The 27,086-nt window shown below is 48.6% G+C and overlaps 1 protein-coding gene across 2 annotated transcripts in view; it reads right to left on the bottom strand.

Moving 5' to 3' along the window:
- DNAJC5 (DnaJ heat shock protein family (Hsp40) member C5) overlaps positions 1-22,908 on the bottom strand; it is a 37,169-nt gene extending 14,261 nt beyond the window's left edge. For both annotated transcript variants that reach the window (XR_013535295.1, XM_002747763.7), the window contains exon 1: positions 22,730-22,908. The gene's annotated coding sequence lies outside the window, so the exon portion shown is untranslated. The remainder of the gene's footprint in view (positions 1-22,729) is intronic.
- Positions 22,909-27,086: the final 4,178 nt, after the last annotated feature.

The following is a 27,086-nucleotide window of genomic DNA, read 5'->3' as shown; positions in this document are numbered from 1 at the left end:
GCCTCAGCCTCCCAAAGTGCTGGAATTACAGGCATGAGCCACTGCGCCCGGCTAAAATCTAGATTTTTAGAAAAGAATGAAGACCACTGGAAATGGCAAATATCTAGGTAAAAGATCACTTTTTGCTTTTTTGTTTTTTTTTCTGAGACAGGGTCTTGCGTTGTCACCCAGGCTAGAATGCAGTGGTGTGATAATGGCTCATGGCAGCCTCAACCTCTCAGACTCAAGTGATCCTCCTACCTCATCCTCCTGAGTAGACGGGACTACAGGTGTGAGCCATCATGCCAGCTAAGTTTTTAGAAGTCCTCTGCAGTGATGGGGTCTCACTGTGCTGCTCAGGCTGATCAGCTCAGGCTGGTCATGAACTCTTTTTTTTGGTGACTGGGTCTCCCTGTTTTCTAGACTGGATGGAACGCAGTAGTGCAATCGTGGCTCTGCCACGGGGTTCAAGTAATTCTCCTGCCTCGGCCTCCTTAGTAACTGGGATTACAGGCACATACCACCACACCTGGCTAATTTTTTTGTGCAGATGGGTTTTTACCATGTTGGCCAGAAAAGTCTTGAACTCCTAACCTAAGGTTATCTGCCCACCTTGGCCTCTCAAAGTGCTAGGATTACAGGTGTGAGCCACCACACCCGGAGTTTCTATTTTCTTGGGGGCAATGAGTCTAAGAGTTTATCACCTGCTGTTTGAAGTAGCACCTCATAACTTCATTCTTCCTAAACTTGGTTTAATTAAATTCCAAGGGGGCCGAGAGCAGTGATTCAGGCCTGTAATCCCAGCACTTTAGGAGGCTAAGGCAGGACGATCACCTGAAGTGAGGAGTTTGAGACCAACCTGGCCAACATGGTGAAACCTTGTCTCTACTAAAAATACAAAAAGCAGACAGGTATTGTGGCACACGCCTATAATCCCAGTTATTCAGGAGGCTGAGGCAGGAAAATGACTTGAACCCGCGAGGAGGTTGCAGTGAGCTGAGATCACATCACTGGACCTCAGTCTGGGCAACAGAGAAACACCCTGTCTCAAAAAAAAAAACAAGTCAAGGGGACCCCCATGTCAACAGAAAGGTTATAACACAGTTAAAGGAGAGGCCTGGTGTGCAGCCGCATCTACAGGAACAGCACCTGCTGCAAGTGACAAGCTGCCATCAATGTTACTCAGTCTTCATTTCTGAAGGGCTAAGTTCCAACAGTTAGTCAGCACTACTTTAGTGACGACACCATTATCTAAAAAGCAAACAAGGCTTTGGGAGGCCGAGGCAGGTTTATTGCTTCTTGAGGCCAGGAGTTCAAGACCAGCTTGGCCAACATGGTCAAATCCCGTCTCCACTAAAAATACAAAAATTAGCCAGGCGTGGTGGTACATGTCTATAATCCCAGCTACTCAAGAGGCTGAGGCAGGAGACTCACTTGAACCCGGGAGGCGGAGGCTGCAGTGAGCCAAGATCACACCACTGCACTCCAGCCTGGGTTAACAGAGTAAGACTCCAACTCACAAATAAATAAGTAAAAGTAAAAAACAAACAACAAGGGGCACATTTTACAAATCTAGTGTATCCCAGTCTGTGCTGCTGGAAGTAGCCCCAGGGCCTGCACATGTGCCTAGGCAGACAAGACCGCACACATGCAGGGACGTGGCTGGGACCTGTGTCCCCCCTCCCTAGGCCAGGGCAGCCACTCCATGACCTCGGCTCCTTCACTACCCTGGCTATAGCCTGAGGCCCCATCGTGGTGGCCAGTCCCACGAGACACTGGTGGACGAAAGTCCTGCTGACACCAGCCCCTCCCCCCACCACACCCACCATACTTCACAGTCTGGGCAGAGACAGAGCATCGAGTGTCACATCAGCCCCTGACGTACCCTGCCATCTCTTCAACACACTAACCTGCTCCCTACCATCTGGAGAGCTCTCACTCAAACCCCAGAACCCTGAACCTGCCCTTGGGAAACCTCTCCTGCCACACAGAAGAGTGTGTCCTCCTCTGACACTGTCCTGGGCCTAGGCACACGTCGGGGCCATCATAGCGCGACATTCATTTGTTCATCAGACAGTTAAGAAGCATCTATCACATGCCACGCTCTGTCCTCAAAGCTGGGACTCAGTGGTAACAAATAAACCAAACAGGCAAAAATCCCTGCAGCAGCAGCTCGCAGCAAAGCAGGTCCACACTCCCCGGAAGACTTAAAGATCTCTAGGGGTTAAAAAAATAAGTGTTTCTATTTCCATACTTCCAGGTACAATCTCAGTGTGCAGCAAATGTTTTATAAAAGAGCTGCTGTTGAACTCAACCTACTGCTGGGGAAAAAACTGGCGAACTTTGCAAGAACGGATTTGAAAACATCTTAAAAGGAAGTCTATTTTTGTTCTGTTTTAAATATTTTACTATGTATTTTGTGAAATACAGAAATACATGCAACATTTAAGTTATAACGCATAGTAACAACATACACACCACGATCCCATCTCTAACTTAAAAACTGGAAAACTACCAATTACCTGGAAGTTCCATTTTTCTCCAAATATACTACCTTAAATTTAGCATTATTCTCTTGCTTCTAAAAAATTACCTTACGTTTACTGCCAGTAAAACACAGAAGAAACATATCTTTGAAACTGCTAAAAAAACAAAAAAACAAAAAAAACACCTCATGTTTATCCCTAAACACTATTTAGTTTTAATTTATTGAGCTTAAAAAAACAGCCTAGCACTGTACTTGCTTTTCTGTGATCTGCTTTTCCTTTGAGACAGGGTCTTGCTATTTGCCCAGGCTGGCCTCCAACTCCTGGGCTAAAGTGCTCCTCCCACCTTCAGGCTCTGAGTAGCTGGGACTACAGGCAGGCAGCATTGTGCCCAGCGTGATTTGCTTCTGAAACCCCTGTGTTTTTAAGATTCATCTACATTGCCGGGTATAGCTTCAATTCATTCATCCCCAGTGTGGACACACTCTATTCTGTTAATGGACCACAGCTGATCGATCCACTCTTCCACTGAAGGACATCTGGCTGTTCTCAGCTTCTGTTTCACCAAGTTACTCTGAACATTCCTGAGCAGTAGGTGCAGTGGGTGACAAGGGGCAGACAGTGTGGGGCTGAGGCAGCCACAGTGAGCACAGACACTGGCAGGAGTGGGCGACCGTCAATGGCAAACAAGAAACTGAGGCGTGAGAAGACACGCAGCATCCCCACTCCACAGGAAATGCAAATTAAACCACAGAGCACCACGGAGCACTACTACTCACACACCTATCAAAACTGCTTGAATAATCGGCAGGCATGGTGGCGCGTGCCTGTTCAGCTACTCAAGAGGCTGAGGCAGGAAAATCACTTGAACCCTGGAGGCAGAGACTGCAGTGAGCTGAGATCATGCCACTGCACTCCAGCCTGGCGACAGAGAGAAGACTCCATCTCAAAAAAAAAAAAAAAGTAGTCCCATCACTTTGGGAGGCCAAGGTGGGTGGATAGCTTGAGTTCAGGAGTTCAAGACCAGCCTGGCTAACATGGTGAAACCCCACCTCTACAAAAAATACAAAAACTTTGCATTTTTTGTATCACACCTATAGTCCCAACTACTTGGGAGGCTGAGGCAGGAGAATCGCTTGAACCTGGGAGGTGGAGGTTGCAGTGAGCCAAGATTGTGCCACTGCACTCCAGCCTGGGCAACAAAGCAAGACTCCATCTCAAAAAAAAAGTTAATTAAATTAAAAATAATAATAATAGAGCCAGGCATGATGGCTCATGCCTGTAATCCTAGCATTTTGGGAGGCCCAAGAAGGCAGATCACTTGAGCCAGGAGTTCAAGACCAGCCGCCCAGCCAACATGGCAAAATCCTGTCTCTACTAAAAATACGAAAATCAGCCAGGCGTAATTAGCCAGGCATAGTGGTACGTGCCTGTAATCCCAGTTACTTGGAAGGCAGAGGCAGGAAAGTCATTTGAAGCTGGGAGACAGAGACTGCAGTGAGCCAAAATGGCGACACTGCACTCCAGCCTGGGCGACAGAGCAAGACTCTGTTTAAAAAAAAAAAACATTAGCCAGGCCAGGCGGTGAGTGCCTATGGTCCCAGCTACTTGGGAGTTGGAAGGCTGAGGCAGAAGGATCACTTGAGCCCGGGAGGTCGAGCCTGCAATGTGCTGAGATCGCACACTGCCCTCCAGCGTGGGTGACAAAGCGAGACTCTGCCTCGAAATATTAATAATAATGATAACATGGGTTTGTAGTTTATGTTCTGCCATTTCCTTTTCTAGTCAGTCACTTTTGTTGTAGTTTACAAAAATATCATCAGTCGGTGACACTGGAAATTTTTAAAACTTAAATTTGGTCTTTCAGCACCAACAGTTTAGGAAGAATCCTTCTGGTATATACTTAACTTCTGGGTGACCAACAATGAGCAAGCTCAGCCTGGCAAGGCGCACTGACTACCCTCCAAGGACTGCACCAGTGGCCACTGGAGTTTAGGGCTTGCTGCCATTCCTACAGCCTCAACCATGACTGGTACGGCCAGATCCCCCGGCACCCGCCTAACCCGAGTCCTCATCCTATGGACCGATGAGGGTAGGCATCTCCATACGTTCTCTCTGTGGTTCCCCATGGACGTATCCAGGACACTGATGTGACACTGGTTAAAAGTGTTATAAGTATCTCCCAGTTCACAGTTATTTCTTTACTTATGATAAACACAAGCTTTTTCCAATTGCAGTAAAAACATCTAATATAAACGTAGCATCTGAGCCATTCAAGTGCACAGCACTGCTCAGCACAGGCACCTCGCTGCACAGCAGCTCTCCTCCAAGTCACAGTTGAGGCTGCTGAACATACCGCAGCTTTCTGAACCGATCCATCCGTTTTCCCCGGTTTTTGTTCAAGAAACCCTTCCTGACCCTACGGTCCTATACTATCTCTAACACTTGTTGGTCTGGGCATGGCGGGAGGTACAGACCAGAACCCATATAAGCCCTGTCCAGTACCTCAGGTCCCAGGAGCACTCACAGAGCAGCCCACCTTTCCCTGGGACCCATAGGTGCCTCTAGCTGACTCAAACCTCCACATGGGAGGTCTATCAGGGGCCCTCCATTTTCAGCATCCTTTATTCGAAAACCTCTGAAATTATCTGAGGCCATTTCCAAAATTTTTACAAAAGCTATACAATTCTGGCCAGGTGCAGTGGCTCATGCCTGTAATCTCAGCACCTTGGGAGGCCAAGCTGACGGATCACCTAAGGTCAGGAGTTCAAGACCAGCCTGGGCAACATGGTAAAACTCGTCTCTACTACACATAGGAAAATTAGCCAAATGTGGTGGTGCACGCCTGTAATCCCAGCTACTCAGGAGGGTGAGGCAGGAGAATTGCTTGAACCTGGGAGGTGGAAGCTGCAGTGAGCCAAGATTGCACCACTGCACTCCAGACTGGGCAACAGAGTGAGACTCCGTCTCAAGAAAAAAATGGTAAAAATTATTTGGCACTTCTAACCACATCATAGATAATAGCACTTAAAATGGTATTTTAAAACAAGCATTCAATTATGAAGTCCAAAAGGGTTTTAACAGCAATTACAAGGTAGCACCTACGCAGTTCCCTAAGTTCCAAGCTGTAAGGATTCAAGTCTCAGTGATGCTTTTGGTAAGAGACCAGAAGCAGGTGTCAATGGTGAGTGTGAGGCTTCTGATTACTGCCTCACTCTTCTCCCCAGCCTCCCATGGTCATCCCAAGAGGGTGGCTAGACAAGTGGCCTCGAGAGACACTGCCCGGTCAGGGTGGGGGTATGAAGAGTGCTAAGAAAGACATTCCAGGCCACAAAGATAACACATCCTGCAATGGACGGTCTGAAAATACAGATCCTAAGAAGGCTATTAGGGCCAGCAGGGCGGCTCGCGCCTGCAATCCCAGCACTTTGGGAGGCCAAGGCGGGCGGATCACCTGAGGTCAGGAGTCTGAGGCAGGAGAATGGCTTGAACCCAGAAGAAGGAAGTTGCAGTGAGCTGAGATCACCATGCCCCTGCCGGGATGGGCAAGAGAGAGACTCTGTCTCAAAAATAAATAAAAACACAAAAATTAGCCAGGCATGGTGGCGCACACCTGTAGTCCCAGCTGCTCAGGAGACTGAGGCAGGAGAATTGCTTGAACCCAGGAGACGGATGTTGCAGTGAGCCGAGATCTCGACACTGCACTCCAGCCTGGGCGACAGAGAGAGACTCCATCTCACCCAAAAAAAAAAAAAAAAAAAAAAAAAAAAAGGCTGTTAGGAGCCTTGGGGCAAGGGGAACAACTCTAGATAGAACAGACTATGTCTAAGGAGAGGGGGAAGAAAAGGAGAGGAAGAAACACCGAGGAGACAACAGGTGCTGTGTATTGCTGTGGAGCATGACAAAGTCAAGTCATCTAAGGATACGAAGGAAACACGGAGGAACTACAAAGAGCGACAATCATACGGGATGGGGAAGACACAGGAGTGGGTATGTGTGTCAGCACCTGGGCATGACACAGCAGGGGCAGCTGCAAAGGAGCCCCAGCAAACACCTCTGGGAGAAATGGTGCAGACTGGGAGACGAGGCAGGACAGGCAGTGCACACGGGGAGACGGAGACGGGACAGGGAGACACGGTGCAGAGAGGGAGATGGAGACAGAGCAGGGAGAGACGGTGGAGATGGGGAGATGGGAGACAGAGTAGGGAGAGATAGTGCAGAAGGGGAGATGGAGACTGAGCAGGGAGACACGGTGCAGACGGGGAGATGGAGACAGAGTAGGGAGAGATAGTGCAGATGGGGAGATGGAGACCGAGCAGGCAGAGACGGTGCAGAGGGGGAGATGGAGACAGTGCAGCGAAAGACAGTGCAGACGGGGAGATGGAGACAGGGCAGGGAAAGACGGTGCAGACGGGGAGATGGAGACAGGGCAAGGAGAGACGGTGCAGAGGGGGAGATGGAGACAGGGCAGGGAAAGACAGTGCAGATGGGGAGATGGAGACGGAGCAGGGAGCTACCTCTTTGCTTTAGATGCCCTTGGTTCATTCTATTGAAGAAAAACTTTGCTAATAATATGAAAAATGAAATAAAATTGGCATTTTTTTTAACCTGCTGGGGAAACTTGATTTAAAATTTGTGATGAACTATGTAAAAACTGACTGCCGGCCAGGCGCAGTGGCTCATGCCTGTAATCCCAGCACTCTGGGAGGCCAAGGTAAATGGATCACCAGTTCAGGAGGACAAGACCATCCTGGCTGATACAGTGAAACACCGTCTCTACTAAAAATACAAAAAATTAGCCAGGTGTGTTGGCACATGCCTATAGTCCCAGCTACTTTCGAGGCTGACGCAGGAGAATCGCTTGAACCTGGGAGGCAAAGGTTTCAGTGAGCCAAGATCATGCCACTGCACTTCAGCCTGGGCGACAGAGCAATACTCCATTTCCAAAAAAAAAAGGGCTAGACGTGGTGGCTCACACCTGTAATCCCAACACTTTGGGAGGCTGAGGCGGTCAGATCACAAAGTCAGGAGATCAAGACCATCCTAGCCAACATGGTAAAACCCCATCTCTACTAAAAATACAAAAATTAGCTGCGTGTGGTACTGCACGGCTATAATTCCAGCTACTTGGGAGGCTGAGGCATGAGTATCGCTTGAACCCAGGAGGTAGAGGTTGCAGTGAGCTGAGATCACACCACTGCACTACAGCCTGGGCAACAGTGAGACTCCATCTCAAAAAAAAAAAAAAAAGCAAACATTCTCAAAACCCAATTATCAATACGACACTCGTACTCTTGCCCTCCTGGGCACCGGGCGCCCAAGCACCCTGGGGCCTCGCCCTCTCAGTCCTAGGCACACATTGCTTTTGATGGTGCAAATAGCAGAGAAAAGGTCCGGGGGGACACCAATGAGGCCACAGGACACAACACCTGGGCAGCCAATATTCAATCAAGGTTTGAACCTCTCCATATAAAGGGGGCCCAGAACAAGCAAGCACCCCTGGAACAGAATGAGTCTGAAGACGAGTGACACTTCCATCATCACAGCGCTGCTGTTAAAAGCTATTCACCTATGTACAATGCTAGAGAACAAAGGTGCTATAGCAGAATTGTTACTATGACCAAAAATATTCCAGAAAATCGTAACACACTCGCAAATGTGAAAGACAAAGTATTTTTCATAAAGGTAGTAAGCATGAGGGCATTCAGGGTGCTGGCGTTCTACCCTCACAATACCCAAATCCACAGGATTCTAAAGTCTGGGGCACACCCTGGCCCCGGCAGGCCTCTGCTGCCCCCACAGGCTCTCCTGAGGATCACTGGCCAGATGAATCTGGAGATACTTTGCATCTGGGACAAAAGGGCATAAAACCAGCAATCAATTCAGTAGAAATCTGCTCTCAAGGAAGAATTTTTTTTTCTTTTTTCTCTCTTTTTTTTTCTTTGAGACAGTCTCGCTCTGTAGTCCAGGCTGGAGTGCAGTGGCATAATCTCAGCTCACTGCAACCTTCGCCTCCCAAGTTCAAGTGATTCTCCTGCCTCAACCTCTTGAGCAGCTAGAATTATAGGTGCCCACTACCACACCCAGCTAATTTTTTTTGTATTTTTAGTTGAGATGGGGTTTCACCGTGTTAGCCAGGATGGTCTTGATCTCCGGACCTCATGATCCACCTGCCTTGGCCTCCCAAAGTGCTGGGATTACAGGCATGAGCCACCGTACCTGCCCCCCGAGTCTTTTTTTTTTTTTTTTTTTGAGGAGGTTTCCCTCTGTCACCTAGGCTGGAGTGCAGTGGCACAATCTCTGCTCACTTCAGCCTCCACCTCCTGGCTCAAGCGATTGTTCTGTCTCAGCCTCCCGAGTAGCTGAGACTACAAGCATTCGTAACCACTCCCTGCTAATTTTTCTATTTTTAGTAGAGATGAGGTTTCACCATGTTGGCCAGGCTGGTCTCAAATTCCAGACCTCAAGGGATCTGCCTGCCTCAGCCTCCAAAAGTGCTGGGATTACAGCATGAACCACTGCACCTGGCCTCTTTTCTTTTTGAGATGGGGTCTCACTCTGTCGCCCAGACTGGAGTGCAAAATCCTCAAAATCCTGGGCTCAAGCTATCCTCCCACTTCAAGTAGCTGGGACCACAGGCACATGCCTGCACTGAGCGGGGCTAGAACTTTATCTGGACATAATAATCACAACATTCAAATAGTCAACTTCACAGAACACATAAATTCATAAAAATACTTGTGACTGGCCAGGTGAGGTGGCTCACGCCTGTAATCCCAGCACTTTGGGAGGCTGAGGCAGGTGGATCACGAGGTCAGGAGTTTGAGACCAGCCTGACCAACATGGTAAAACTCCATCTCTACTAAAAATACAAAAATTAACTGGGCATGACGGTGGGCACCTGTAATCCCAGCTACTCAGGAGGCTGAGGCAGGAGAATTGCTTGAACCCGGGAAGCAGAGGTTGCAGTGAGCTGAGATCTTGCCACTGCACTCCAGCCTAAGTGACAAGAGTGAGACTCTCTCAAAAAAAAAAAATTATGAACACAATCCTACTAGCAATATCATATTTACTTAGTGACCTCTGCCCTGTTCATTCTGTGACTAATCAAATGGCATACCCACCCTGGCTGTGGCTTCCCCCACCACCATACAGCAGTGGACCAGAGGCTTCCACTGAGCATACTGCAGAGCTGAAGCTTAAGACACAGACAGTGGATAAGCCACAGTGCATAAAATGCTACAGATGGCCGGGCGCAGTGGCACGTGCCTGCAGTCCCAGCTACTCGGGAGGCTGAGTCTGGAGGATCACTTGAGTCCAGGAATTCTGGGCTGTAATGCGCTATGCAGATTGGGTGTCCACACTAAGTTCAGCATCAATATGGTGACCTCCCAGGGGCGGGGGACCACCAGGTTGCCTAAGGAGGTGTGAACCGGCGGCCCAGGTGGGAAACGGAGCAGGTCAAAACTCCCGTGCTGATCAGTAGTGGAATCGCACCTGTAAATAGCCACTGCACTCCACACTCCAGCCTGGGCAACTTAGCGAGACCCTGTCTCTTAAAAAAAAGAAATGCGACAGATGGCATCTGGGTATTTCCAGCACTTCCAGTGAGAACCCATTCTGAAACGTAACTTATGGCAACGGCCCCAATTTTCCCACACTCACCCCCGGCCTAGGGCTGCTCTTAGAGAAATTCACCCGGGGGGATGGCTGGCCAGTACCTCCTGTGTGCCAGCTGTCCCTGGTGAAGCACACACAGGGTTTCAGAGTGCCTCTGTAACTATGACGGAGGGCAAATGATTCCAGTGAGTCTAGTATGCAACCAAATATAAGGAGTAAAAATTAACCATGACAAGCCAACTGTAAAACATGCCAAATTTCAGAGGATGTTAAGTGTGAAAACACACGCAATGTACCTCAAAATTCAGACATTATGATCTGACAAAACTTGCAATAACATCTGTTTCATATGCACAGCAGCTGCAGCTTAGCAAACACTCACCATGTGCCTCCATCTGCTGAACAGAGCCCTTCCTCTTAGAAGGCTCTCCCCATCTCAATCTCCTGGGTTCAAGAAATTCTCCTTCCACAGCTGGGACTACAAGTGTGTGCTACTGAGCCCAGATAATTTTTGTATTTTTAGTAGAGGTGGGGTTTTACCGTGTTGGCCAGGCTGGTCTTGAACTCCTGACCTCAGGTGATCTGTCTTGGCCTCCCAAAGTACCAAGACAACCCCACATCTCCCCATCTCAATCTCCTCTCTGTCAAACGGGGATTAAACAGTCAAGCGAGGTATGTCTGGGAGCTAGCTTGTGTACACCAGTCAGACCTATGCCAGGCACACAGTAAACGTGAGCTATTATCATGATGATCTGCACTTTGCAGCTAAGACTGAGACTTAGGAAGGCTGAGCAACCTACCTGCAGTCACCATGCTAGGGATCAACAGGGCTGGAACTCAAATCCAAGTCAGCTTCCCACACATTGTACATAGTGACTGATTCTCAGTATCCATTTCACAAAAGGTAATAATTCTTCTCTGTCCTGATCACAAATAACTTATTTTCTTGTACATCAAGACTTTTCTGAATAAGGTACTATGTTGACCATTGTCATTTATTTTATTTTAGAAAAAGAGTCTCACTGTATCTACCCAGGCTGGAGTGCAGTGGCTCAATCACAGCTCACTACAGCCTTGACCTCCCGGACTCATGCAATCCTCCCACCTCAGCCACCTAAGTAGTTGGGATTACATGTGTGCAACCACCACACCTGGATAATTTTTTATTTTTTTGTAGAGGCAGGGTCTCCCTAAGTTGCCCAGGCTAGGCAAACTCCTGGGCTCAAGTGATCCACCTCAGTCCCCAATGTGCTGGGATTACAGGTGTGACCCATTACACTCAGACCATTGCCATATTTTTATTAATTTATTTATTAAGACAGAGTCTCTCTATCTCCTAGGCTGAAGTGCAGTGGAGCAATCTTGGCTCACCGCAACCTCCACCTTCCAGGTTCAAGCAATTGTCCTGCCTCAGCCTCCCAAGTAGCAGGGATTACAGGTGCATGCCACCACACCCGGCTAATTTTTGTATTTTTAGTAGAGATGGACAGGGTTTCTCCATATTGGCCAGGCTGGTCTTGACCTCTTGACCTCAAGTGATCCACCTGCTTTAGCATCCCAAAGTGCTGGGATTACAGGTTTGAGCCACCGTGCCCAGTCCCATATTTTTAAATAAAAGTAAAATAAGTACATATATAGACAAAGTTTACAAAGCTAAATACATGTTTTGTTGGCTATATTTTATTCTCAGCTTGAAAACATATTAATTATTGTTGCATAACAAAGTATTTTCCTTTTTTTTTTTTTTTTTTTTTAAGATGGCGTCTCACTCAGTCACCCAGGCTGGAGTACAGTGGTGTAATCTCAGCTCACTGCATCCTCCGCCTCCTGGGTTCAAGCGATTCTCCTGCCTCAGCCTCTCCAGTAGATGGGACTACAGGTACATGCCACCACACCCAGCTAATTTTTGTATTTTTAGTAAAGATGGGGTTTCCTCCTGTTGGCCAGGATAGTCTCGATCTCTTGACCTCATGATCCGCCTGCCTCAGCCTCCCAAAGTGCTGGGATTATAAGCGTCAGCCACCGCGCCTGGCCAAAAATATTTTCCTTAATTTAAAAAAATCCTGGGCCAGGTGCAGCGGTTCATGCCTGTAATCCCAGCACTTTGGGAGGCCAAGACCCATCACCTGAGGTCAGGAGTTCAAGACCAGCCTGGCCAACATGGTAAAACCCCACCTCTACTAAAAATACAAAAATTAGCTGGGCTCGGTGGCACACACTTGTAGTCCCAGCTACTAGGGAGGCTGTGGAAGGAGAATTGCTTGAACCCAGGAGGTGAAGACTGCAATGAGTTGAGATTGAACCATTAACACTCCAGTGTGGGCAACCAGAGCCAGACTCCATTAAAAAAAAAAAAGAGAGAGAAGAAAGAAAAATCTACCACGTGTGGTAGCTCACACCTGTAACTGCAACTACTTCGGAGGCTGAGGCAGGAGAATCACTTGAAGCCAAGAGTTCAAAGTGAGACCATGTCTCAAAAAACATGAAAAAAATTAGCCAGGCAGGGTGGCATGCACCTGAAATCCCAACTACTCAGGAAGGTGAGATGGGAGGATCACTTGAGTTCAAGGCTGCAGTGAGTGGTAACTGCACCACTGTACCCTAGCCTGGGCAGGAGAGTGAGACCCTGTCTCTAAAAACAAAAAATCCAGCTGGGCACGGTGGCTCATGCCTATAATCCCAATAATTTGAGAGGCCGAGTCGGGTGGATCACTTGAGGTCAGGAGATCAAGATCAGCATGGCCAACACGGTAAAACCCCATCTCTACTAAAAATACAAAAATTAGCTGGGTGTAGTGGTGCATGCCTGGAGTTCCAGCTACTCGAGAGGCTGAGGAAGGAGAATCACTTGAACCCAGAAAGTGAAGATTGCAGTGAGCTGAGATTGTGCCACTGCACTCCAGCCTAGGTGACAGAGTGAGACCTCATCACACACATACCAAAAAAAAAAAAATCCCCACACAGTTTATTAAGTTGCCTTATTGTCCTTTGCCTTTTAAAAACATAGAAGTCGATTTAAGGCTTTAGGGGGAGGTAGCTGTCAGTCAGTTGGACAAGCTGTTCCGGAGTGAGTCCAGGGTAAAGACCACTAGCCTACACCAGGAACAACATTAGTAAAATTCTGCCTATTTATTCTAAACTAGAGCAGGTTCACAAGGATGCTTATGCCATGAACACCTCTATGCATCTCAATCAACCCACTTGGAAATAAGACATACTAAGAGGCAGCTGGACCAGTTGCCTATTCAAGGCCACTGCAGATTCTATGTAAGTTACAGTGCCCTCGTCTTAAAGCATTTTCATAACATGAATTAAGCAGTGCTCACTAAAGAGGATGCTGTGCATCCATCTGTTGGTGACAATTGGTTAGGGTGACCCAACCTGCAGGATGATGCAAGAGAAACAGACCCAACAGGACCCAACAGAAACCATACGATAAGCAGTAATTTGGGGGGAAAAAAGGGTAATTTTGTAAATTCTGTATCATTTTAACATATAAGGTGGCATTATTTGTGCTTATTCGTTAATATTATACCTTTATATGTAAGAATCTAACAAACTGTTTAAGACCCACCCTGTAAGGTTAAATCTTTCTCCTGTGATCTGGGAAAAAAGACCCACCCTTCAAGGCTGTCCTAGGGATTATGGCGAATGGGTATTAGGTAAGCTTGCCCCAGAATGCCTGTTCAACAAACCCCAGTTTGTCTCACTTCAGACCGTTTGCTATTTGGACATGGGGCATTCTCTTTTTCACCCCCACTGCAACCTCCACCTCCCAGGCTCAAGGGATCATCCCACCTCAGCCTCTCAAGCAGCTGGGACAGCTGGCATGCACCACTGTGCCCAGCTAATTTTTGTATTTTCTGTAGAGATGCAGTTTCCTCCTGTTGCCCACGCTAGTCTAAAATTCCTGAACTCAAGAGATCTACCAGCCTCAGCCTCCCAAAGTGTTGGGATTACAGGCGTGAGCCACCACACCCACCCAAATTTTAATATTTTTAGTAGAGGCAGGGTTTCGCCATGTTGGCCAGGCTGGTCTCAAACTCCTTGCCTCATGTGATCTGCTTGTCTTGGCCTCCCAAAGTGCTGGGATTACAGGCATGAGCCACTATGCCTAACCAAACATTTTTATTTATTTATTTATTTTGAGATGGAGTCTAGCTCTGTCGCCCAGGCTGGAGTGCAGTGGCACGATCTCGGCTCACTGCAACCTCCGCCTCCCAGGTTCAAGCAATTCTCCTGCCTCAGCCTCATGAGTAGCTGGGACTACAAGCACATGCCACCACGCCCAGCTAATTTTTGTATTTTTAGTAGATACGGGGTTTCACAATGTTGGCCAGGGCGGTCTCAATCTCCTGACCTCACGATCTGCCCACCTCGGCCTCCCAAAGTGCTGAGATTACATGCGCAAGCCACCATGCCCAGCCCATTTTATTTTAATTTAAAAAAAATTTCTTACTATCATACTGTGGAAAATATGAAAAAAATAAAATAGACCAGGCGCAGTGGCTCAAGCCTGTAATCCCAGCACTTTGGGAGGCCAAGGCGGGTGGATCACGAGGCCAATAGATACAGACCATCCTGGTCAACATGGTGAAACCCTGTCTCTACTAAAAATACAAAAAATTAGCTGGGCATGGTGGCGCGTGCCTGTAATCCCAGCTACCTGGGAGGCTGAGGCAGGAGAACTGCCTGAACCCAGGAGGCGGAGGTTGCGGTGAGCCGAGATCGCACCATTGCACTCCAGCCTGGGTAACAAGAGCGAAACTGAGTCTCAAAAAAAGTAAAATAAAATAAAAGAAAAAGAAAAAAATAAAATAGACAAAATTTTAAAAAATTTATATGTGAAGAGACTTATTAAAAGTTTGAGACAAGTTAGTGAGGTGGTGCATGCCTACAGTCTCAGCCAAGGGGTAGGATGAGTCTAAGCTACTGAGACTGTAGGCACGCACCACCATGGGAGGCCGAGGCAGGAGGATCAAGTCCAGGAGTTCAAGGCCAACCTGGGCAACATATGACGAGGCCCAACACTACAAAAATTAAAACAGTCAGCTGTGGTGACACACACCTAAAGTTTCCTTTACTTGAGAGGCTGAGATGGGAGGACTGCTTGGGCCTGGAAGAATGCAGTGAGCTGAGACTGCACCACTCCACTCTGACCTGGGCAAGAGACAAAGTGAGACCCTGTTGTAAAGAAAAAAAAAAGGGCCAGGTGCGGTGGCTCACGCCTATAATCCCAGCACTTTGGGAGGCTGAGGCGGGTGGATCATGAGGTCAAGAGATCGAGACCATCCTGGTCAACAAGGTGAAACCCCGTCTCTACTAAAAATACAAAAATTAGCTGGGCATGGTGGCGGGTGCCTATAGTCCCAGCTACTCGGGAGGCTGAGGCAGGAGAACTGTTTGAACCTGGGAGGAAGAAGTTGCAATAAGCTGAGATCACGCCATTGCACTCCATCCTGGGCAACAAGAATAAAACTGTCTCAAAAAAAAATCTATTTATAACAAGAAATGTATTATTTTTTAAGAGACTAGGCCTTACTACGTTGCCCAGCATGGACTCAGACAACCCTCCAGCCCTTGCCTCCCAAGCAGCTGAGACCACCAATGCATGCCACCACACCACGCTAATAAGAAATTTCCTATTTTAAAGGACACATCAAGAGAGAACTAATAAAATTTATTGCAATTGATAAAAATTAAAAATCTCAGATTTTAATAGCAAGCCCTATTGCAGTAGCTAAATTAGCACCAAAATACTATATTAAAATGCCCTGTGAGCAAAGGGAAAAAGACAGACACTGCATGAGGGATACAAACTTGGCAACAGATGACAAAAATTAGTCTGTACTCCTGGACCCAGAATTTCTTTCATTACTTGTCTTAGGGAAACCCTCTTACAATAAAAGACGAGCCTATTTAATAAAGAAAAATCCATTGGGACTGCCTACCAAAAAAAATCAAACATTTGCTCTGCTACTCCCCCTACCAATAATAGAAGGAGAAAAATAAAAGGCAGGCAGTGGTGCACACTTCCTCTGCTGACGCAGTCACTCCTCCTGCCAGGCACCTGCAGCCCAGGCAGAGGTTGAGGCCTCTGACCTGGGCTCACCTCCATTCTGAGACTGATGTGAAGCACCTGGACTGGACCCCTAGCACCTACATTCAGTCAGAGGAGAGGCCTCTGACCTGGGCTGACCTCCATTCTGAGACTGATGTGGAGCCCATAGACTGGACCTCTAGCATCTGCATTCAGCTCCCACTTCTTCAGGGGTTAGAGTAAGACAGGATATTTTGGTTCTGCAGTTTCACTAGAACACATTTCCACTCTACCTGGTGAAAAAGTACAGGCACAGGGCAGGGAGAACTCTCCTGGAAGTCAGTCACACTCTAGAGATGGCAAGGAGGGCAGGGCACAGCCATTGGGGCTGGCGAATCCATTCCATCTTCCAAGCTGCCAGAATCATAATTTCATAACCAACGGGCACAGAACACCAGTCGAGCACAGTGGCTCAGGCCTGTATTCCCAGCAATTTGGGAGGCCAAGGTGGGCAGATCACCTGACATCAGGAGTTCCAGACCAGCCTGACCAACATGGCAAAACCCTGTCTCTACTAAAAATACAAAAATTAGCCAGGAGTTACAGGTGGTGTGCACACCTGTAATTCCAGTTACTCAGGAGGCTGAGGCAGAAGAATCACTTGAACCTGGGAAGCAGAGGCTGCAGTGACCCACGATTGCACCACTGCACTCCAGCCTGGATGACAGAGCAAGACTCCATATCAAACAAAGAATGCCTCGAACATAGCAATGCAGATACTACATGACTCCAGACACTTCCTCTCGTAAATGATCATTTCTGCTGGTGATACACGTTCAAAGTAGAATACTAAAAAGGACAATAGAATTATAAACTCATGAAAAACCAGGTTCATTCTTATCCACATTTAATGATATTCACCAAGCACTCATGACACATCACAAAATTTATTTATTTTTTGAGACGGAGTTTCGCTCATTACCCAGGCTGGAGTGCAATGGCACGATCTTGGCTCACTGCAACCTCTGCCTCCTGGGTTCAGGCAATTCTCCTGCCTCAGCCTCCCGAGTAGCCGGGATTACAGGCATGTACCACCATGCCCAGCTAATTTTTTGTATTTTTAGTAGAGACGGGGTTTCACCATGTTGACCAGGTTGGTCTCGATCTCTTGACCTCGTGATCCATCCGCCTCAGCCTCCCAAAGTGCTGGGATTACAGGCTTGAGCCACCAGCCCACAAAATTTATTAATATCAGTCATGTTTAATATGTCAAGAATAAATGACAAAATTCTCTGGCACAGAAATAAGTTTTTCAAAAACCATTCATGCAAAATGTAGAACAATTTTGGAACAAAGTTAAATTTTGGCATATGCAGGTATGTCCTGAGGAGGAGATTACTGATCAAGACAAAACTTCCTTTTTTTTTTTGAGACAGTGTCTTGCTCTGTCGCCCAGGCTGGAGTGCAGTAGCACCAACTGTGGCTTGCTGCAGCCTCAACCTCCCAGGCTCAGGTGATCCTACCACCTCAGCCTCCCAAGAAGCTGGGATTATAGGTGCCTGCCACGACAGCTAGCTAATTTTTGTATTTTTAGTACAGAGAGGGTTTTGCCACATTGGCCAGGCTGGTCTTGACTCCTGGACTCAAGCAATCTGCCTGCCTTGCCCTCTCGAAGTGCTGAGATTATAGGCATGAGCCACTGCACCAGCCCAGAATTTTCAGAGACATGTCCCAAACCTGGTCTGAGTACTTCTTTCTTTAGCAAATGAGATGCTGGCCTGACACAGTGGCTCACACTGGTCATTCTAACATTCTGGGAGGCTGAGACAGGAAGATCACTTGAGTCCAGGAGCTCAAGACCAACCTGGAGCCAGGCACAGTGGCTCACACCTATAATCCCAGCACTTTGGGAGGCCGAGGTGGGTGGATCACCTGAGGTCAGGAGTTCAAGACCAGCCTGGCCAACATGAGAAAACCCTGTCTCTACTAAAAATACAAAAATTAGCTGGGTGCTACGGCAGGCGCCTGTAATCCCAGCTACTAGGGATGCTGAGGCAGGAGAATCGCTTGAACCCAGGAGGCGGAAGCTGTGGTGAGCCGAGATCTTGCCACTGCACTCCAGCCTGGGTGACAGCATGAGACTCCATCTCAAAAAAGAAAAAAAAAAATGAGAAAAAATGCAATGCTGTCCTAATTTCTGCAACTTCAATGTGAAATATCAATGTTTACAAAACTCATAAAGGTTAAAAATTGTTAAAACAATTTTTTTTCTCTTTTTGTTAAAACAATTGTTATTTCTAATGAACTTAAATGTCTGCCATGTACCAGTAAAGCAGAACACACTTCCTCATTCACACACAATGCAACCTAAGTTAATGCAAAGGGTGAGGAGAGACAAAATCTACACTAAAGGTTGCTGGGTAATCTAATCCTTAAATCTTCTGGGTTGAATTGCCTGTGACTGATAACAGACTAGCTGGTAATCCTCTTCAGGGATGTCATTACCTGAGGGGTCCTGGCAAGGCAGTCCCAGCTTCGAGATTAGGAGAAGCATTTTCATAAAACAAGACTATAACTATTTTTCAGCATCTTTGTCACTTCTATTTAGGAAGCAGGTGATGAGACACCTTTCCATTTATTGTCTCCTTTTCTCTCCCAGCAGGCAGGCAGGGGAGGCACCACTACCCTCATTTTACAGAATGCAGCGGCTCAGCAACAGAGCTGTCCCAGTCATGTGAGCCCTAGTCTTGTCCTCCTTTAGGAAGGAAGGTCCAGCACAGAGTCTGCTGCCACAGTGGGAAGGCTTATGCCATGTTCCCTGGACACATCTCAGGACTTTGCAGCATGAGAATGTTCTCAGCAGAACATTACAATGAGCCTCGTTTTAGAAGCACTACATTTTTTTTTTTTCTTTGAGACAGAGTCTAGCTCTGTCGCCCGGCACCAGGCTAGAGTGCAGTGGTGCAATCTCTGCCTCCTGGGTTCAAGCAATTCTCCTGCCTCAGCCTCTCGAGTAGCTGGGACTACAGGTGCGTCCCACCACTTCCAGCTAATTTTTTTTGCCTTTTTTTTTTTTTTTTTTTTTTTTTTTTAAGTAGAGACAGGGTTTCATCATGTTGGCCAGGATGGTCTCAATCTCTTGACCTCGTGATCCACCCACCTCGGCCTTCCAAAGTGCTGAGATTACAGGTGTGAGCCACCCCACCCGGCCAGCGCTACAGTTTTAACTGCCCACTTGGAGATACCGGAGTGTCAGGGCCTCTTCTCCGCCTCTCCTGCAGGACGAGTCATCACGTTTCATTTCCCTACAGATGGCTTCTTCTAACCCAACCCCTGATGACCCAGGGATCTATTGCCTCACTGGAGAAAAACTGCTTTCATTTGCTGACACAGTACTCCTAACTGGGTATCAGTCACCTTACTGCCTGATTTAGATAAAATTCTACCTTATCATCACTCCCCACCCCACTGCATTTTAGTCATTCATTCAACAAACAACTATTGAACACAGGCATACAGGTAGGCATCTCGAATCCGGGCTCTAAAGATAATACAACCAGCACCTTGTACAGAGCTCTTTCTGGTGGTGCCAGGGAGGTGGTCAACAAATACTTAGAAAAAACCTGGTCTAGAGAAGACTTGACTTCAAGTTCCAGGTCTGACGATTAACAGGCAGACCCTGAGCAAAGGTGCTGGTCAGGGGGGTAGCTGTACAACCCAGCTCAGCAGCATCTATCCTCCACAATCGAGGGGAACTGAGGAACAAAAATGACTGAGAAACATACAGCATCTGTTCTATCTCAGAACCACGTAAATACAAGCATCTTCAGGGATGCACGAAAGCCCTAAAGCCCACTCACTCTGTGTTAACGTGGGCAAGAGGTGGAGGCTGTGGGAAGAACTCCAGAGTCTGCAAGTCACTTTGCAGGCTCTGCTGCTCTGTAACAGCACCATAGCTGATGGGCCTCATTCTAAGTGGATCAGCAACAGCCACTCTCATGGAGTTCTCCTGAATTAAGAGCCAGGCAGATCATTCCACCTCACACTACTTAATTACCAAATGTCACAACAGAGTATAAGGACTAGTGTGTTGGATTTTTTTCCTGGTATTCAAAGACAAAATTTCTAAAAGCATTATTACCAGTGGCAGATCTTTTTTTTTTTTAATTATTTCTTTCATTTTTTTGAGACGGAGTCTTGCTCTATCGCCCAGGCTGGAGTGCAGTAGTGAGATCTCGTCTCACTACAACTTCCACCTCCCGGGTTTGATTCTCCTGCTTCAGCCTCCCGAGTAACTGGGATTACAGGTGTGCACCACCACACCCAGCTAATTTTGTATTTTCAGTAGAGACAGGGTTTCACTATGTTGGCCAAGCTGATCTCAAACTCCTGACCTCAAGTGATCAGCCCAACTTGGCCTCCCAAAGGGCTGGGATTACAGGCGGAAGCCACCACACCCGAACAGATCTGACTTTTTAGAAACGTTTTAACTTCTTCATAGAATAATAAGACAAAAAAGAAAAGAAAAGGGCCAGGTGCGGTGGCTCACGCCTGTAATCCCAGCACTTTGGGAGGCCGAGGCGGGTAGATTACAAGAGATCGAGACCATCCTGGTCAACATGGTGAAACCCCGTCTCTACTAAAAATACAAAAAATTAGCTGGGCATGGTGGCGCGTGCCTGTAATCCCAGCTACTCAGGAGGCTGAGGCAGGAGAATTGCCTGAACCCAGGAGGCGGAGGTTGTGGTGAGCCGAGATGTGCCATTGCACTCCAGACTGGGTAACAAGAGCGAAACTCCTCCGTCTCAAAAAAAAAAAAAAAAAGAAAAATAAATAGAAACTTTTTAACTTTGAAATAATTATAGATTCAAAGTTGCAAAAAAGATTTAGAAGGGTCCCATGCACCCTTCCCAGCCACCTCTTAGCTGGCTGTCTTTCCCCAGTGGGCAGATGAAAGCTGGTGGCTCCCCATCCTGAGAGCCTACATTCCAGGAACCTTTACCTCTACCTGCTCAGTCCTCACCCATAACAACTTCCACGTGACAAGGCCAGCACCATGCACAGCAGCTGCTAAGCTCCTCACATTCATTCACTGAACAAATATTTACTGGGCCCAGACCATGTGCCAGCAGCTGCTCTTTTCACAAAATAGTCTCTTCATGGACCTTACCTCATAGTAAAATATTAAGTATGATAAATGCATTAGACAGGACATTACTAGGATTCAGTGCTGTGGGAAAATTAGGTGAGGAAGGAAGACAGAAAGTTAGGTGGCACTGTAAGTAGGCAGTCACCAGGCATTCCAAGAAGATCCAAGGACAGAACATGTGAGTCTGTTCAGAATAGCAAGGAGGCTGCTACGGCAGGTATAGTGAATCAGGGGCCACAGTCAGAGGGTGGGTGGACTCAGATGTGCAGGCTCATTAACACAATTGCCAGGGATGTCCATCAGAGGCCACAAACCCAGCCAACCAAAGCACACCCCTCCAGCTCTCTGCTGAGCCAAAAGCCAGCTGGAGCCACTCTGAGTCCTACAGCACCGGCACAAGCGAAAAGGGAACCATGAAACTTCCTGGAGCCCTCAGATCCAGGCTTCTAATTTCATCTCCCGTTTAACAGATTACTCATTCTTGAAACTCAGCATGACTTTTTTTTTAAAAAGAGAAGCAAATAAACTAACATTAAAACTCAAAAGCTCTGGGTAAAGTTTTGCCTTCAGGTAACCATGACAATAGATGAAGCAATATAACTTTGTCATTAGAACAGGTTTTTCTAAACCGACAAATAAGGGCAGAAGTATCCAACCACCACGACATCTTCCCAACCAAGCCTAAGCCGGAAAACAAAAATAAAGCTGAAATTTTTGCTTCCTTTTCCTGTATGACACAACTGAATGAATTTGAGAAATCATGGCTTCGGCACACGAAAAAGAGTCTTTAATCCAGACATGTAACACCAACAAGTTAGAACCTGAACGGATGAGTTCCTAATACTCTCTCCTTAAGAGTTCAATAAAGCATGGCTAAAAACGTTTTTATAACGCTGATAAAACAGGTTTTTTTCTTAAAACCAAACGCTTTTTTGCAATTTACAACGTATGAAAGATTAATTTATGGTGCGTTAAGGAACAATTTTCAATTCTCCGAGCTATAAACACAACGACCCAGAAACTAAATTATCTGTCTCCCTAAAACCAGCGGTGCTTCAGCTTCTCGGGTCGTCCCGCGGGAGGGGGAAGACCCCAAGGGGTCGGGGGCGGGCGCGGGGACCTGGGGGAGGGGAGGAGGCGTCCCGGGCCGGGAGAGATGCGCAGAGAGCGCGGCCCCAGCCCCCACCGCGAGGCGCGGCGCTCAGATCCCCGGCCCGGCCCGGCTCCCGTAGGCTCCGGCGCCGACCTTCCGCGCCCCCGCCCCGGCCCGGCTCAAGCCGCGGCGTCGCAGCAGCTTCGGCCCCGAGCGCCCGCGCGGGACCGGCCAGGGGGACGCCACCATTTCCGGCTCTGGAGCGCCGCCCCCGACCCCACCTGTGCCCGCGCCCCCGCCCCCCACCCCCCGCCCCGGCCTGACGTGGGCCGACCCGCCCGCCCGGCCCGCAGCGAGCTCACCTGCCCGTCCGTCCACCCGCCCGCCCGCCCTCCCGCCGGCTCCGCTCCCTGCTCCGCGGCGCTGCTGGGCAGCGGCCGGAACACTCCTCAGTCTGGAGACCCCGGGCGGCGGCGGCGGCGGCGGCGGCGGCAGCGGCAGAGGGCGCGGGTGCAGCACCGGCAACGACAACGACAGCGACAGCGGAGACGCGCACGCTCACGCACGCACCCGCACCGGCGCGCGCGCTCCCGGAGGGACGTGGGCTCCAGCGGGTCGGAGCCGCGGGCGGGACCGGCTGCGCGTGCGCTCAGAGCACCGAGCGGAGGCTCCGCCCATGGGGGGGAACGGAGACCCGAGTCTCGGGACAGCCCGGGGCAGAGAAGGACGGAGGCTCCGCCCACGAATGGGCGGGGTTCGCTGTGACGGTTATAGGGCAGGACCAAAGCACGGGGGCGGAGCCAGCCGTCCCAGTCTTCTGGTGGCCGCAGGTGGGTCCCGGGCCCCGGGTGGGCTAGCACGTGCTGCAGGGAACCGCGTAGAAAGAGAGGTCCAGGGCTTGCTGGTCCTGCAGTTGAGTTTACTTAGCGCTTTAAGATTGAGAAAACGTAATCGTTCTCATCAAAGGACTGAACTGAGAGCTGGTGGGAGACGGTGCGGACCGTCGCCCCCGCTCCCACCGCGAGCCACCGTCGTGGGACTGACATTTGCTCATCCCTGGAGTGCCGAGATGGGACTTCCTTCCTTCTTGTCCACTCACTGCAATGCTGTCGCCAGCGCTCACCCACCCTCCCGGAATCGTCGCCAAAAAACGGCGTGGAGGCTCAGGACGACAAGCGTCCGCTCCACCTCCCTCTTCCCTTGCCCACCCCGTCGGCCCGCTGAGGGCATGAAGACCTGCGGCTCACCCTTCCCTGTCCCTGAAACTGCAAGCTCTGCCTCTCACTGACGGCCTGCCCTGCACATGCGGCATGTGCCACTTTCCATCCTAGAAGCTCCCAAAATCCTGCGGCGGCGCTCCTGACTCCTCCCGTCCACCCTTGCCCGTTTGCCTGCGTCCATTCCCTGCAGTCATCTTTTTAAAACAAACCCTTGGATGCCATCCAAGGCTTCCCGTGACACATTGAGTGAAACCCAGATTCTTTCCTAACACGCTCTGGCCTCCTCCTTCCGCGGCCCGCGTAACTCATAGTCATGATGCCAGTCTTGAATTGCCAAGCTTGTTCTAGTTTCAGAGCCTTGAAGTATCAAAGAGCTTGAGAGCCTCCTAGCAGTTCTTAAACTGTGCAACATCAAGCAGCCAACAAGAAAAGGCCTATGGAACCCAAGAAACAGAAAGGCGAGGTTAATATCTGCAACTATTGATTCAAGAGAATGAAAGACATCAGGCCAGAACTGGAGGAATGAGAACAAAATGGACCTGGTACCAATGTCAGACTGAAGCTGTATTCAGCTTGTGTTGAGCTGCAGGAATGAATGACCCAGGCCTTAGGTGAGTCCCTCTGACACCTGGTAGCTTCACTTTAGGGACATTCTTCCAAAGAAAATATTCCCGAATACGGAAAGAAGCATATGCACCAAAATGTTCACAATGGCACCGTTCATAACAGTGAGAATGGAAACCTGCACTCAAAGGGAATGTTAGAGTTACTGAAATGTATACAGTGGGGCACCATGGCTGACGCCTGGAATCTCAGCACTTTGGTAGGCCAAGGCGGGAGAATCACTGGAGCCCAGGAGTTTGAGACCTGCCTGGACAACATAGTGAAACCCCCATCTCTACCCCCCAAAAAAATTTTTTTTTCTTTTTTGAGACTGAGTCTTGCTCTGTTGCCCAGGCTGGAGTGCAATGGTGCAATCTCAGCTCACCACAACCTCCAGCTCCCAGGTTCAAGCGATTCTCCTGCCTCAGCCTCCCAAGTAGCTGGGATTATAGGCATGTGCTACCACGCCCAGCTAATTTTTGTATTTTTAGTAGAGATGGGGCTTCACCATGTTGGCCAGGCTGGTCTTGAACTCCTGACCTCAGGTGATCCACCCACCTCTGCCTCCTAAAGTACTGGGATTACAGGGGTGAGCCACCATGTCCGGCCAAAATCATTTTTTTAATTAGTCATGCCCCTGTAGTCCCAGCTATTCAGGAGGCTGGATCAGATGGGAGGCCAAGGCTGCAATGAGCTAGTATTGTCCCACTGCATTCCTGCCTAGGTGACAGAACAAGACCTCATCTCTTATTTAAAAAGATGTGGGCGCAGTGGCTCACATCTGTTATCCCAGCACTTTGGGAGGCCGAGGCGGGCAGATCACAAGGTCAGGAGTTCAAGATCAGACTGGCCAACATGGTGAAACCCCATCTCTACTAAATAATACAAAAATTAGCTGTGCATGGAGGCTCCTGCCTTTAATCCCAGCTACTTGGGAGGCTGAGGTAGGAGAATTGCTTGAACCGGGACCAGGGAGGCGGAGGTTGCAGTGAGCCAAGATTGCACCACTGCACTCCAGCCTGGGCTACAGAGCGAGACTCCATCTCAAAACAATAAAAATAAAAAATAAAATAGGCCGGGGGCGGTGGCTCACACCTGTAATCCCAGCATGTTGGGAGGCCAAGATGGGTGGATCACCTAAGATCAGAAGTTCGAGACCAGCCTGGCCAACATGGTGAAACCCCATCTCTAAAAAAGTTAAAATTAAAAAATTAAATTAAATTAGATTAAAAGTAAAAGAAGAAAAAAGAAAGATAATGTATACAAAGGCTACATAAGAGCAAAGAGCTCCTGAAACCAAAAGGAGCACGCTGCATGATATGTAAAAAGTACATTATCAGGCCCGGCACAGTGGCTCACGCCTGTAATCCCAGCACTTTGGGAGGCCAAGGTGGGTGGATCACGAGGTCAAGAGATCGAGACCATCCTGGTCAACATGGTGAAACCCCATCTCTACTAAAAATACAAAAAATTAGCTGGGCGTGGTGGCACATGCCTGTAATCCCAGCTACTCAGGAGGCAGGAGAATTGCCCGAACCCAGGAGGCGGAGGTTGCAGTGAGCCGAGATCCCGCCATTGCACTCCAGCATGGGTAACAAGAGCGAAACTCCCTCTCAAAAAAAAAAGTACATTATCACACCTGTGTCTATCCATGAACACGCCAGCCTGTTTGGAGAAAAGAAGACAGGAAGGTACCCGTGAAAGGTTGACAGTGGCTACAGTCTGGAAGAGTCTCATGTTTACCTGTGATACATCAGACCCTGTGTTAAGTGCTTCAGTCGGATGAGGGAGAGACCATCACCCTCATTCTGAGAAGAGGGGAAAACAGCCTTCAGGCATTGCTGCCTGCTCCTTGGGTCCATCCCCAAAGTTCTCCAAGCATTTCACCTCGTCACAGGTGAGCCAGTTACATAGGGGAATATGTCTTCCCCAACATATGGGTTACAAAGTCCTTGAGCACTGGGTCCACATTGGATTCACACTTAGACCCCACAAAACCTAGCAGACTCTTTCCCGCAGGCCAGTTACAGTATCTGTTCAATAAATGAAGACCACATGGAAGTCATTTCCAAAACAAGCTCGGGTAAATATTGACTGCAGGCAGTAACAGTAACAGTGCATTTCACCCTTTATTGGTACCAGCTAATGTGCCGGTATTGGGGCTTATGTGCCATACAGTTAGACGTCACCTAACTTTCGCTGCTGTTATGTCTCGGGTGAGCCTGGCTACCTCTGACCTCCAAAGGAAGTGTGGTGCTCCCACTAGAGGAGTTTTCCAGTGGGAACTCTGAAGACTAGGAATGGGTACATGTAAAGTGCCAGACCAGGGGCCAGAGTGGAGGTTCCCCCTCAAGGGTCTCACTCTGTCGCCAGGCTGGAGTGCAGTGGTGTGATCTTAGCTCACTGAAATCTCCGCCTCCTGGGTTCAAGCGATTCCCCTGCCTCAACCTCCTGAGTAGCTGGAACTATAGGCGCATACCACCACACCCGATTAATTTTTTGTATTTTAGTAGAGATGGGGTTTCACCGTGTTGGCCAGGTTGGTCTCGATCTCCTGACCTCCTGATCTGCCTGCCTTGGCCTCTCCAAGTGTTGGGATTACAGGTGTGAGCCACCATGCCCAGGCTTCTTTTTTTTTTTTGAGATGGAGTCTTGCTCCTTCGCCCAGGCTGGAGTGCAGTGGCATCATCTCAGCTCACTGCAACCTCTGCCTCCTGGGTTCAAGTGATTCTCCTGCCTCAGCCTCCCGAGTAACTGGGATTATAAGAATGCATCACCACGCCTTTTTGTATTTTTAGTAGAAATGGGTTTTCACCATGTTGGCCAGGCTGGTCTCAAACTTCTGACCTCAGGTGATCCACCTGCCTCAGCCTCCCAAAGTGCTGGGATTGCAGGC

This window comes from Callithrix jacchus, chromosome 5 (assembly GCF_049354715.1).
Source record: "Callithrix jacchus isolate 240 chromosome 5, calJac240_pri, whole genome shotgun sequence".
NCBI classification, from domain to species: Eukaryota; Metazoa; Chordata; class Mammalia; order Primates; family Cebidae; genus Callithrix; species Callithrix jacchus.
The sequence above is the reverse complement of the archived record's forward strand: the minus strand, read 5'-3'. Positions and strand labels throughout refer to the sequence as shown.